At 45.1% G+C, this 12,064-nt stretch overlaps 1 pseudogene; it reads right to left on the bottom strand.

Moving 5' to 3' along the window:
• Positions 1-11,716: 11,716 nt before the first annotated feature.
• LOC124557375 lies at positions 11,717-11,834 on the bottom strand (annotated as a pseudogene).
• Positions 11,835-12,064: the final 230 nt, after the last annotated feature.

Genomic DNA, 12,064 nt, shown 5'->3' with positions numbered 1-12,064 from the left:
TTCAGCGATGAGAGTCGCTTCTGCCTTGGTGCCAATGATGGTCGTATGCGTGTTTGGCGCCGTGCAGGTGAGCGCCACAATCAGGACTGCATACGACCGAGGCACACAGGGCCAACACCCGGCATCATGGTGTGGGGAGCGATCTCCTACACTGGCCGTACACCACTGGTGATCGTCGAGGGGACACTGAATAGTGCACGGTACATCCAAACCGTCATCGAACCCATCGTTCTACCATTCCTAGACCGGCAAGGGAACTTGCTGTTCCAACAGGACAATGCACGTCCGCATGTATCCCGTGCCACCCAACGTACTCTAGAAGGTGTAAGTCAACTACCCTGGCCAGCAAGATCTCCGGATCTGTCCCCCATTGAGCATGTTTGGGACTGGATGAAGCGTCGTCTCACGCGGTCTGCACGTCCAGCACGAACGCTGGTCCAACTGAGGCGCCAGGTGGAAATGGCATGGCAAGCCGTTCCACAGGACTACATCCAGCATCTCTACGATCGTCTCCATGGGAGAATAGCAGCCTGCATTGCTGCGAAAGGTGGATATACACTGTACTAGTGCCGACATTGTGCATGCTCTGTTGCCTGTGTCTATGTGCCTGTGGTTCTGTCAGTGTGATCATGTGATGTATCTGACCCCAGGAATGTGTCAATAAAGTTTCCCCTTCCTGGGACAATGAATTCACGGTGTTCTTATTTCAATTTCCAGGAGTGTAGTTCATGTGATAAATATTAGGTAGCGTGAAAAATCGACTTTTCTTAAAAGCTTAAATATTTACCTATTTCAAAAGCACAAAATATTCATCGAATTACGAAATGATGTCATAAGGTAGTTCTCGTACCATTCGATCATGTAAAGTTGCCAAATGATAAAGAAACATCACTTCCATTTTGTACTTTCTAACGTGCATCGCCCCACGCTTAGGAAACAGTTTCACGCAGCGTCCTGTGGCCCGCATCGGACAGCGTATTTCGCAGCACGCTGCAATAAATTGCCGCACCTAGGAAAACGTAGCTTAAGCTTCGCTCATTGAGTGCATGCATACAAACCTCAGCGGTTTGTCGTCAGCAAAAATACACTTAAAACACTTTCACAAAGTTTACTGCCTACGCTGATTTGCATAAACAACGTCAGTAGCATAAAAGTATTAGAAAACCTTATTGTGCAATGCCAGCAGAGTGCCACTTGGCACAAGTCCGTCAGGTCCAGCCACCGAACCGCCTATCTCCTACAATGGTGTGCCACCCCACTACTCCCGATTCTTGGTGATAGTCATTTTGCACGCTACAGTTTACCAAATACTGACTTTGATTCTAATTGTATCATTCCCTACGATGCATTGCCCTGCAAACAAACTCTAAACGTTACGTTAATAACTTCTGTGACTTCTGTACTGTCCTCCGCAATAAAATGTAAGGTGCACTATTTTTCTCTTGGGCTGGGTCGGCTGATGCAATCGTCCACAGGAACAAAAGTGAAGGAGTGTCCACCTCTGGAAATTACGTCTTACCTTTTACTTGACCTGCGCCTCCGCTTTCCGTACCCCATGGCTTAGTCTGCCATGCTGACTGGCAATATTTAGGGCCACTGGCCGCGCCTCCCCCCAACTGTGCAATCTGGCCTCCTCGCGCACCAGCAGCCACTGGCTTAACTAAAACTCAGACATATCCACTATATATACTCCAGTCGTTACGCTGTCTTCACCATTCTTAGTGTAATAAAATACCGCATCAATTAACATGTTTTCAGGTCATTAATTTTCTCAGTTATTATGCTTAGGTATTTATTTCGTTTAATTATGAACTTGAGTGTGCACAGAGTTATCACAGCACACTGCCATGTATCAAGCGTATTTTCGTAGAAGAATCGACCAGTATACTGCTTCCTCCTAAATATATCTCACAAAAAGTCTATGAGGGTAAAATCAGTGAGATTCGAGTCCAAGCACAGACTTAGCAACAACCCGTCAATTGGAATAGCGAAGGAGGTAAGTGACAGTGGAACATGAAGTATCCTATGGCTCATACGGTAAGGTGGCCTCCAGAGTACAGATGTACATGTAGATGTACTGATGTCAGACAGGCAATATTATTGAACAGTACACATTATTTTGCAATAAATACTGAGGACAGGATGAACATTTAACAGAGTACTTGAACTGCCCATAGAGATCATATCTCATAGCTGACAATCAGATATTGTAACTACACTCTGTACTCAGTATTTTGTTGTTATAGCAGAATTTACAGGTTTTGCTATTTTAAAAATATGCCTACCTCCTATTTTTGACTACATTAAGGTGACAAAAGTCGTGGGATATGCGATACGCACGGTACGATGGCGGTAGTACCGCGTACACAACATATAAAAGGCCAGTGCGTTGGTGGGGCTACCATTTGTACTCAGATGATACATGTGAAAAGGGCGCACGATGGGAATTAACAGACATGAAACGCGGAATGTAGTTGGAGTTAGATGCAGGGGACATTCCATTTCAGAAATCGTTACGGAATTCAATACTGCAAGATTCACCTCGCCGAGAGTGCGCAATGAATACCAGATTTCAAGCATTACCTCTAACCAAGGACAACAAAGTGGCCGACGGCCTTCACTTAACGACCAAGAGCAGCGGCGTTTCAGTAGAGTTGTCAGTGCTACCATACAAGGAACGCTGTGTGAAATAACCGCAGAAATCAATGTGGGGCGTACGGCAAGCGCATCCAATAGGACAGTGCGGCGAACTTTGACGTTAATGGCTATGGCAGCAGACCACCGACGTGACAGCCTTTGATAACAGCACGGCATCTCCTGCAGCGCCTCTCCTTGGCTCTTGTCTACGTCGGTTGGACACTACACCACTAGAAAACCGTGCCCTGGTCATATGAGTCCCGATTTCAGTTGCTAAGAGCTGATGGTAGGTTTGAGTGTGGCACAGACACAACGAAGCCGTGGACCCAAGTTTTCAAAAAACCACTGTGCAAGCTGGTAGTGGCTCCATACTGGTGTGAACTGTGTTAACATGGAATGGACTAGCTCCTCTGGTCCAGCTGAACCGATCGTTGACTGGAAAGGGTTATTTTGGCTATTTGGAGACCATTGGCAGCACTTCATAGACTTCATGTTCCCAAACAACGATGGAATTTTTATGGATGACAATGCACTTTGTCACCGGGCCACAATTGTTCACACGTGGTTTGATGAACATTCTGGACAATTCGAGTGAATTATTTGGCCACCCAGATCGGCCAACATGAAAGCCATAGGATATTTATTGGATACAATCAAGAAGTCGGTTTGTACACAAAATTCGCGGCCAGCATCTTTCGCAATTACGGACAGCTATAAGGGCAGCATGGCTCAATATTTCCGCAGGGGACTCCGACGGCTTGTTGAATCTATGCCACGTCGGGTTATTGCACTACGCCATTTATTCACATTCACTCGAATCAGTTATCGAGGGTATAGACTTTGTATGCTAATTTTTTCACAAATTATATATATTGTATTCTACAGTTGATCATAACCAACAAGTCCTATCTTCTCGGTTGAATTTTTTGTACTACAACTTCTGCAAGTAGTATAGCCCTCTCTCATAGCAATGTGATCTTCGGTGGGATGCAGAGCTGCCGAGTTTCATCTTAGAGCATAGCGTTTCACTCTATTTACGTCTACTTTCACAGTTGGTGAAGGTATTTTACTAGTAACGCAGATCGGACTCGACGCGGTCCTATCATGTCCCAGAAGTGTCGAATGTGATTGTGCTGGCAGGAGAGAAATGAGAGGAGATTGTGTAATATGTAAAATAAGTGCACGTGCATTGTCTTGGTGGAAGAGCATATCTCCCTGACATTGTGGGAATGGCAACAGCAACGGAATACTCCGGACGATATTATGGATGCATCCAGCACTACACTGTGTTTCCTCAAAAAAGCCCCGGACGTATGTTCACTGTAAGCAATAGCTCCCCACAGCACGATGCTCGAAATTTTTCCCAGTTATCACTGCCTGAAGCTCTAGAGGGGTTGCTGGCCTCAAAATCAGCGCCGCATTCGCAAGCGACCATAATTGACACAACGGCATAGAGTCTGTTTTTGTTACTATATACAATTTCTCGCTATTCGCATCTCCAGATGCGTCACTCACAGCACCTTCAAAGACAATTGGACGGTGATGGCGAGCACCGGGTGAGATGACAACTGTAGTTCACATGGAGAAAGGCGGTTCAAATGTTGGTTCTGCGTCACTTCTGTAGGGGTGTTCACTTGTTCTTTTTCACTTGTGTATATTTTATTTGCATTACCAAGTCGGCCGCGGTGGTCTAGCGGTCCTGGCGCTTAGTCCGGAACCGCGAGGCTGCTACGGTCGCAGGTTCGAATCCTGCCTCGGGCATGGATGTGTGTGATGTCCTTAGGTTAGTTAGGTTTAAGTAGTTCTAAGTTCTAGGGGACTGATGACCACAGATGTTAAGTCCCATAGTGCTCAGAGCCAGCCATTACCAAGTACAAATGGTTAAAATGGCTCTGAGCACTATGGGACTTAACTTCTGGGAAGAAGCCCAGCGCGTAGACAGAGTAATGCGCTTGGAATTTCTGGCAGGACTGTACGAAGGATTTTGAGGTTGCACTTACATCAAATGGTTCAAATGGATCTGAGCACTATGGGACTTAACATCTATGGTCATCAGTCCCCTTGAACTTAGAACTACTTAAGCCTAAGTAACCTAAGGGCAGCACACAACACCCAGTCATCACGAGGCAGAGAAAATCCCTGACCCCGCCGGGAATCGAACCCGGGAACCCGGGCGCGGGAAGCGAGAACGCTACCGCACGACCACGAGCTGCGGACGCACTTACATCACCACCCGCACAAAATCCAAGTGGTTAACGCTTTGAATAATAACGACTTCGTGGACCGACAGCAGTTCTGTGAAAGTCTTTTGCAAATGATTGAAGAAAATGAGGAGCTTGTTCACAACCTCTGGATGAGTAACGAGACACATTTTCATCTCAGAACTTTAGATACTGGAGTGATCAAAACTCTCACCAACTCCATGAAAAACCCTGCACTCAACCAAGGTAACAGTTTGGTGTGCAAACTCATCGGGAATAATAGGCCCTTATTTTTTTGGGAACGAAAGAATACAATATGTTACCGTGAATGCTGAACGCTATTCATGAATGTTAAGGACATTCTTCATACCTCAGCTTCGTCAATATGCAGTGAATGATGAAACGTTATTTCAACAAGATGGAACAACAAGTCACACAGCCTGCGTGAGCATTAATGTTATCTATGAAGTTTTTCCTAACCAGGTGATTTCCAAGAATGGAGAGACTGCTTGGCCCCCCTGTTCACCCAACCTGGCAGCCTGTGATTTTTTTCTTATGGGATTACCTTAAGAGCAAAGTGTACGAAGAAAGACCTCACAACGTTGGTGATCTCAAAGCAATAATCCGGATGGAAATCGAAATAATTCCTCAGGGTATGCGCCGTCATGTGACAGACACCCTCGGAAATCGCCTGCGAGAATGCCGTTATCGAGAAGGACGCCATCTTGCAGATGTTATTTTCAAACAATGAAAAAAATGTGTTGATGTTTCTTAAATGCTGTTTAACGTAGAATAAGATTGTATGAATAAAATTTTGATATTTGCATCCGTGTTTATTTTAAGCTCATTTGAAAAATGCAAGTTTGACTGCTGCACCCTGTATAACATATTCATGATATCCTGTAAAGGGTGGCCAGCGTCCTGCATTTGGGTGATTATTGTTTATTTATAATGACAGTTCAATGAAAACGAGACAGATGGAAAAAAGTAAATACTATTTTCTATTTCAAAAGTAATCGCCATGAATGTTAATACATTTACCTTACTGTGAATCAAGTCCGCCGCTCGTGGTCTTGCGGTAGCGTTCTTGCTCCCCGCGCACGGGATCCCGGGTTCGATTCCCGGTGGAGTCGGGGATTTTCTCCGCCTCGTGATGAGTGGGTGTTGTGTGTTCTTCATCATCATTTCATCATCATTGACCCGCAAGTCGCCGAAATGGCGTCAACTAAAAAGGACTTGCAATACCGCGGCCGAACTTCCCCGCATGGGGCCTTCCGGACAACAATGCCATACGATCATTTCATTTCACTGTGAGGCAAGACGGTCAGTGCCTTCATGGAATAATGGTCGGGGTTGCGTACTAAACCATGATTGAACCCAGGTGTGCAACTCCAAATCGGTGGACACAAATGTCTTTCTCAAGAGTGTGGAATTATAAGGCAAGACGGTCAGTGCCTTCATGGAATAATGGTCGGGGTTGCGTACTAAACCATGATTGAACCCAGGTGTGCAACTCCAAATCGGTGGACACAAATGTCTTTCTCAAGAGTGTGGAATTATAAGGCAAGACGGTCAGTGCCTTCATGGAATAATGGTCGGGGTTGCGTACTAAACCATGATTGAACCCAGGTGTGCAACTCCAAATCGGTGGACACAAATGTCTTTCTCAAGAGTGTGGAAATAGCAAGAGGAGAGATCAAGGCTTATAGGCCACCAACATGGTGCTAAGGTTATTTCGAGCAAGGTTTGGAAGTTTTGCCGAAGAGCACTTACACATCATCCATACAGTCCTGATCTCTCCCCACTGAAATAATAAACACTTTACTTACTTATTTTCCGTCTGTCTCGCATGTGACTGCCCCAATAGCATGCTTAATTGTGTGGTAGGCATTTATGTGTCCGCTGTTTCTTTTTAGGCGAACGTTCTCCGTATCGTCTAGATAGAGGGCTTTACGAGTACTTCATACTGTTTTGTAAATGTCTCATTGGGTGTATTCAGGTATCTGTCTGTGTTATATGGCTAACCGGAAATATTCAGTCATGGCACAGCATGCGGTAACAAGTTGCTAAATGACAGACGAGAAAGTAATAATGTAAATTTCTTTAACAATTTCTTCTGTGTGCAATACTTATTTTATTAATATTAAACAAATTTAGTCAATGGTGTCAAAGGTAAATAAATACTAAATAATCAACTGAATAAAACGTGGAATGTCATAATTTTACGAATATATGCTTATACAGAAAAGTCTGTACTCTTAGTTTATGTACTATCTCAGCAGCTGTCGGTCCTGTTGGTCTAGTGATAGATTTGTTGTAACTAAGCTTTTAAACTATGTGTGAAACAAATGTTATTAAACTTTGAATATAAATATAGCACTTGCTCAATTATATGTACAAATACTTAAATGTAAATCAGTAGTAAAAATTCCTGTAAAAGATGGTAAAGCACATGACTGGAAACCGAGACGTCGCCGGATGAATTCCAGTGGAAACACAAAATTTTTGAGCCAGCCTTGAATGTAGCCTATTGTCGTGATCATAGGAAAAACCAAAGTCTCATATTAACATTATTAACAAACTAAGAATAAAGGCAATTTCTTAAGCGTGGCCAGAGAAGCAAATGGGAAGCGATGCAGAACCGAGGCGAATGGTCAGACACCCGTTCATCGACCAGGTACATTAAAAAAAAAAAAAATGGTTCAAATGGCTCTGAGCACTATGGGACTCAACTGCTGTGGTCATCAGTCCCCTAGAACTTAGAACTACTTAAACCTAACTAACCTAAGGACATCACACACATCCATGCCCGAGGCAGGATTCGAACCTGCGACCGTAGCAGTCGCACGGTTCCGGACTGCGCGCCTAGAACCGCGAGACCACCGCGGCCGGCGGTGCATTAAAGATAAGCTATAAGCACACAAAGAGGCATTACTGGACAGTGGTCCATTCATAGCCATGGAGTCAAAGTCCACTCAGCTTATAATGACAGGATAATGGTGAGACCAGCACTCCTTGCTAAACAGGGAGGTCTGTAAGATGAGATGGAGAGAGTCTTTGGCGTGGACAAAGATACGTCACGAGAAGCCAATGGATGGCTTAGGATGCAGCGTATGACCGTATTAAAAGAGGCACCTCTTTCCCTCTACTCAGCCTCGAAGAACTGCTGAAGAAATAACATAAGCAGAAGTCGAAAGGGAAAGGGGAGTGGCAGTTATAGAAGTGAGTAGAAGTCAGAATTGGGCAGAGAAGTTGCGGGTTTGTTTGCTGTCGTGAAGCATCAGGCAGGCAGCGGTAATCATTTAGTCAGGGGTCGCTGCAGGAAGGTAGTAATCTGACGCGATCTTAGAGCGAGCCGCGCGTCTCTATGTGTTGGTGGTGTGGTTCTTGTTATAACGCACAGGGTCAATTATTAAAGAAAGAACGGCGGTAGTCAGTCGCTGTCTCTGTATCTGAGACTTGGTCACTTCGTGGAGACACATCCATCAGTACCGATAGGGTTTGCTTGTACTATTTCAACAATAAATGTAGAAGTTGTTAAACGCTTCTGATGGGTTTAATTACAAGCCATCTTCCAGTCCTTTACCGTCACTCCAGGGACTTCTAAATCATAGCCAGATCCAGTCCTCCTCTCGCGACGGTCATCCGTCTAAATGTCGTATATGTATAAGGAACCGTTTCGCCCAGTCCCTGACAAAATCCATGATCAGGACGCGACATAAATAAATTTTGGTGCCAGATGTAGGGTACACAAAGGCACTTTGGTTGAGAAAGGCACTTGTGGGGTACAGCAAAGCACTTAGGTGTTTGGGGTATAGGATTCGTGAAAGGTTGCCATGGCGACTGTGGCATATTTCAGGAAGTTGTGGCGACTCGCAACTTGCAGCGTTAGAAATTCAGCCCTGTGACAACAGAGTCCAGGAAGAAGTCCGAGCGGGTGCAGGGTAATCGCAGCACGGCGCATGTCGCCGAGGCACGGGGGGCGCCTAAGCAGCCAGAGGTACGTGGGTTCGAGGCCGAGCGCCTGGTCTAGGTAGCGGCAGCATGAGCAGCTGCGACGGCTAGCGAAGGGGTCGATGCAACTGAGCAGGACAGCAGTCGACGCATCGTGACATCACGGGCACACGGCAGCGCGCAAGCACACAGCAAGACTCAACACACCGCAATAAAATCGGTACAAATCAACTCTTCTGATAGTAGTAATTGTATCGTCCACCAATAGTGCTAAACTAACAGTTAAGGAAGCTTTGTTCAAAAAATGGTTCAAATGGCTCAGAGCACTATGGGACTTAACTGCTGAGGTCATCAGTCCCCTAGAACTTAGAACTGCTTAAACCTAACTAACCGAAGGACATCACACACATCTATGCCCGAGGCAGGATTCGAACCTGCGACCGTAGCGGTCGCCCTGTTCCAGATTGTAGCGCCTAGAACCTCTCGGCCACACTGGCTAGCCAAGAAGCTTTGTGTATAATATCTAAGTCTTAGAGAATGTGTAGAAAATGTAGAAGCTAAGGAACACGAAATGTTATTGAAATTTGTTAAAGCTATGATAACTCCTGAAGTGAGATCCAGGTTGCAAGTAAGCGAAAGAACAGGCACATTGGAAGGAGTGGAAAAGGTTCTGGAAGAGAACTATGCGAGCAAAAGGACGGTAGATTATATAACGCTTTTTAAATGCAAACGCCAGAGACTGCAACGAGGATGTGTGGCAGGCAGAGAGGAAGTGCAGAGTGAAGGAAGAATACCACGAGCCTGTGAAAGGGATATGGTTATCCCGAAACTAGAAAATGTTCGTAGATTACATATCAGAAACTTTAGTGACAGTTCGAAATGGTAAGTGCAATGAATTAGTCAGAAGAAAAAATTCAGCTGAATAACACCAGGTTAGTGCCGGAAGAATTACAGAGACTAGTAAAAGTACGTGAAGTAAAAGGCAGTAAGGAAGCCATAGGGAATACAGGAAGTCGTGGTAATATTCTACGGAAGCAAGTAGGAGTTGATCATCTACATCTACATCTACATCTACATCCATACTCCGCAAGCCACCTGATGGTGTATGGCGGAGGGTACCTTGAGTACCTTTATCGGGTCTCCCTTCTATTCCAGTCACGTATTGTTCGTAGAAAGGAAGATTGTCGGTATGCCTCTGTGTGGGCTCTAATCTCTCTGATTTTGTCCTCATGGTCTCTTCGCGAGATATACGTAGGAGGGAGCAATATACTGCTTGACTCCTCGGTGAAGGTTAGTTCCCGAAACTTCAACAAAAGCCCGTACCGAGCTACTGAGCGTCTCTCCTGCAGAGTCTTCCACTGGAGTTTATCTATCATCTCCGTAACGCTTTCGCGATTACTAAATGATCCTGCAACGAAGCGCGCTGCTCTCCGTTGGATCTTCTCTATCTCTTCTATCAACCCTATCTAGTACGGATCCCACACTGCTGAGCAGTATTCAAGCAGTGGGTGAAACAAGCGTACTGTAACCTAATTCCTTTGTTTTCGGATTGCATTTCCTTAGGATTCTTCCGATGAATCTCAGTCTGGCATCTGCTTTACCGACGATCAACTTTATATGATCATTCCATTTTAAATCACTCCTAATGCGTACTCCCAGATCATTTATGGAATTAACTGCTTCCAGTAGCTGACGTGCTATACTGTAGCTAAATGATAAGGGATCTTTCTTTCTCTGTATTCGCAGCACATTACAGTTGTCTACATTGAGATTCAATTGCCATTCCCTGCACCATGCGTCAATTCGCTGCAGATCCTCCTGCATTTCAGTACAATTTTCCATTGTTACAACCTCTCGCTATACCACAGCATCATCCGCAAAAACCCTCAGTGAACTTCCGATGTCATCCACAAGGTCATTTATGTATATTGTGAATAGCAACGGTCCTACGACACTCCCCTGCGGCACACCTGAAATCACTCTTACTTCGGAAGACATCTCTCCATTGAGAATGACATGCTGGGTTCTGTTCCGCTACCGAACATCACTTGAATAAGGAAGAGAAGAGTGCACTCATTGGGGTTTGCACTGAATATGAAGATATATTTCATCTACCATATGACAAATTGTCTTGAACACCTGCAGTAAAGCACAGAATTCCGCTATCACCGGATAATGCAGGGAATGTTTTGAACGCTACACCTTACCAAATTCCAGGAGCGCAAAAAGAAATCTTAAAACGTCAAACTGAGCAAATGCTGAAAGACGACGTAATAGTTGATAGTAAGAGCGTCTGGAAAGCACCATTATTTTTTATTCCAAAGAACACAGATTCCACTGCCTAGCAGAAATGGAGATTCGTAGTGGACTATAGGCAATTAAATGGCATTGCTATAGGCGTTGCATTTTCGCTACCGAACATCTACGAAATCTTGGACCAACTAGGGCAGGCACTTGATCTAGCAAGCAGATACTATCAAATATTGATGTAGGAGAAGGACAGAGAAAAGACTGCGTTCAGTTCGAATTATCAGCATCATGAGTACAAGAGAATGCCAATGGGACTCAAAGGAACCTCAGGATGTTCTCAGTTCCTGATGAACACAGTACTGGCAGGTCTGCAAGAAGTAAAATGTTTTGTCTATCTTGATGATGTAGTGCGCTATAGAAGAAATTTTCAGGACCTTAATGAGAAGCTTTGTGAAATCTCTGATAGATAAAAGCACTCCCTCGTCAGGCCACAAGTGTCCCATCGGGACCATCCGACCGCCGTGTCATCCTCAGCTGAGGATGCGGATACGAGGGGCGTGTGGTCAGCACACCGCTCTCCCGATCGTTACGATGGTTTTCTTTGACCGGAGCCGCTACTATTCGGTCGATTAGCTTCTCAATTGGCATCACGAGGGTGAGTGCACCCCGAAAAATGGCAACAGCGCATGGCGGCCCGGATGGTCACCCATCCAAGAGCCGGCCATGCCCGACAGCGCTTAACTACGGAGATCTGACGGGAACCGGTGTATCCACTGCGGCAAGGCCGTTGCCGCTGATAGATAGCGAGAGCATAATTAAAAGCTGCTATCGGATAAGTGCAAGTTATTAAGGAAAGAAGTGATCCCCTCAGGCCATTCCACTGCGGACAAAGGAATCGCACCAGACTTGGAGAAGGAGGATAAGGTAAAGTTCGTCCCTCAGCCCACAACAACGAAAGAATTAAAAAGGTTCGTGAGGTTAATTGGACACTGTAGAAGATTCATTGCTAAATTTAGCGAAAT

Source organism: Schistocerca americana, chromosome X (assembly GCF_021461395.2).
Source record: "Schistocerca americana isolate TAMUIC-IGC-003095 chromosome X, iqSchAmer2.1, whole genome shotgun sequence".
Lineage (NCBI taxonomy): Eukaryota > Metazoa > Arthropoda > Insecta > Orthoptera > Acrididae > Schistocerca > Schistocerca americana.
The sequence above is the reverse complement of the archived record's forward strand: the minus strand, read 5'-3'. Positions and strand labels throughout refer to the sequence as shown.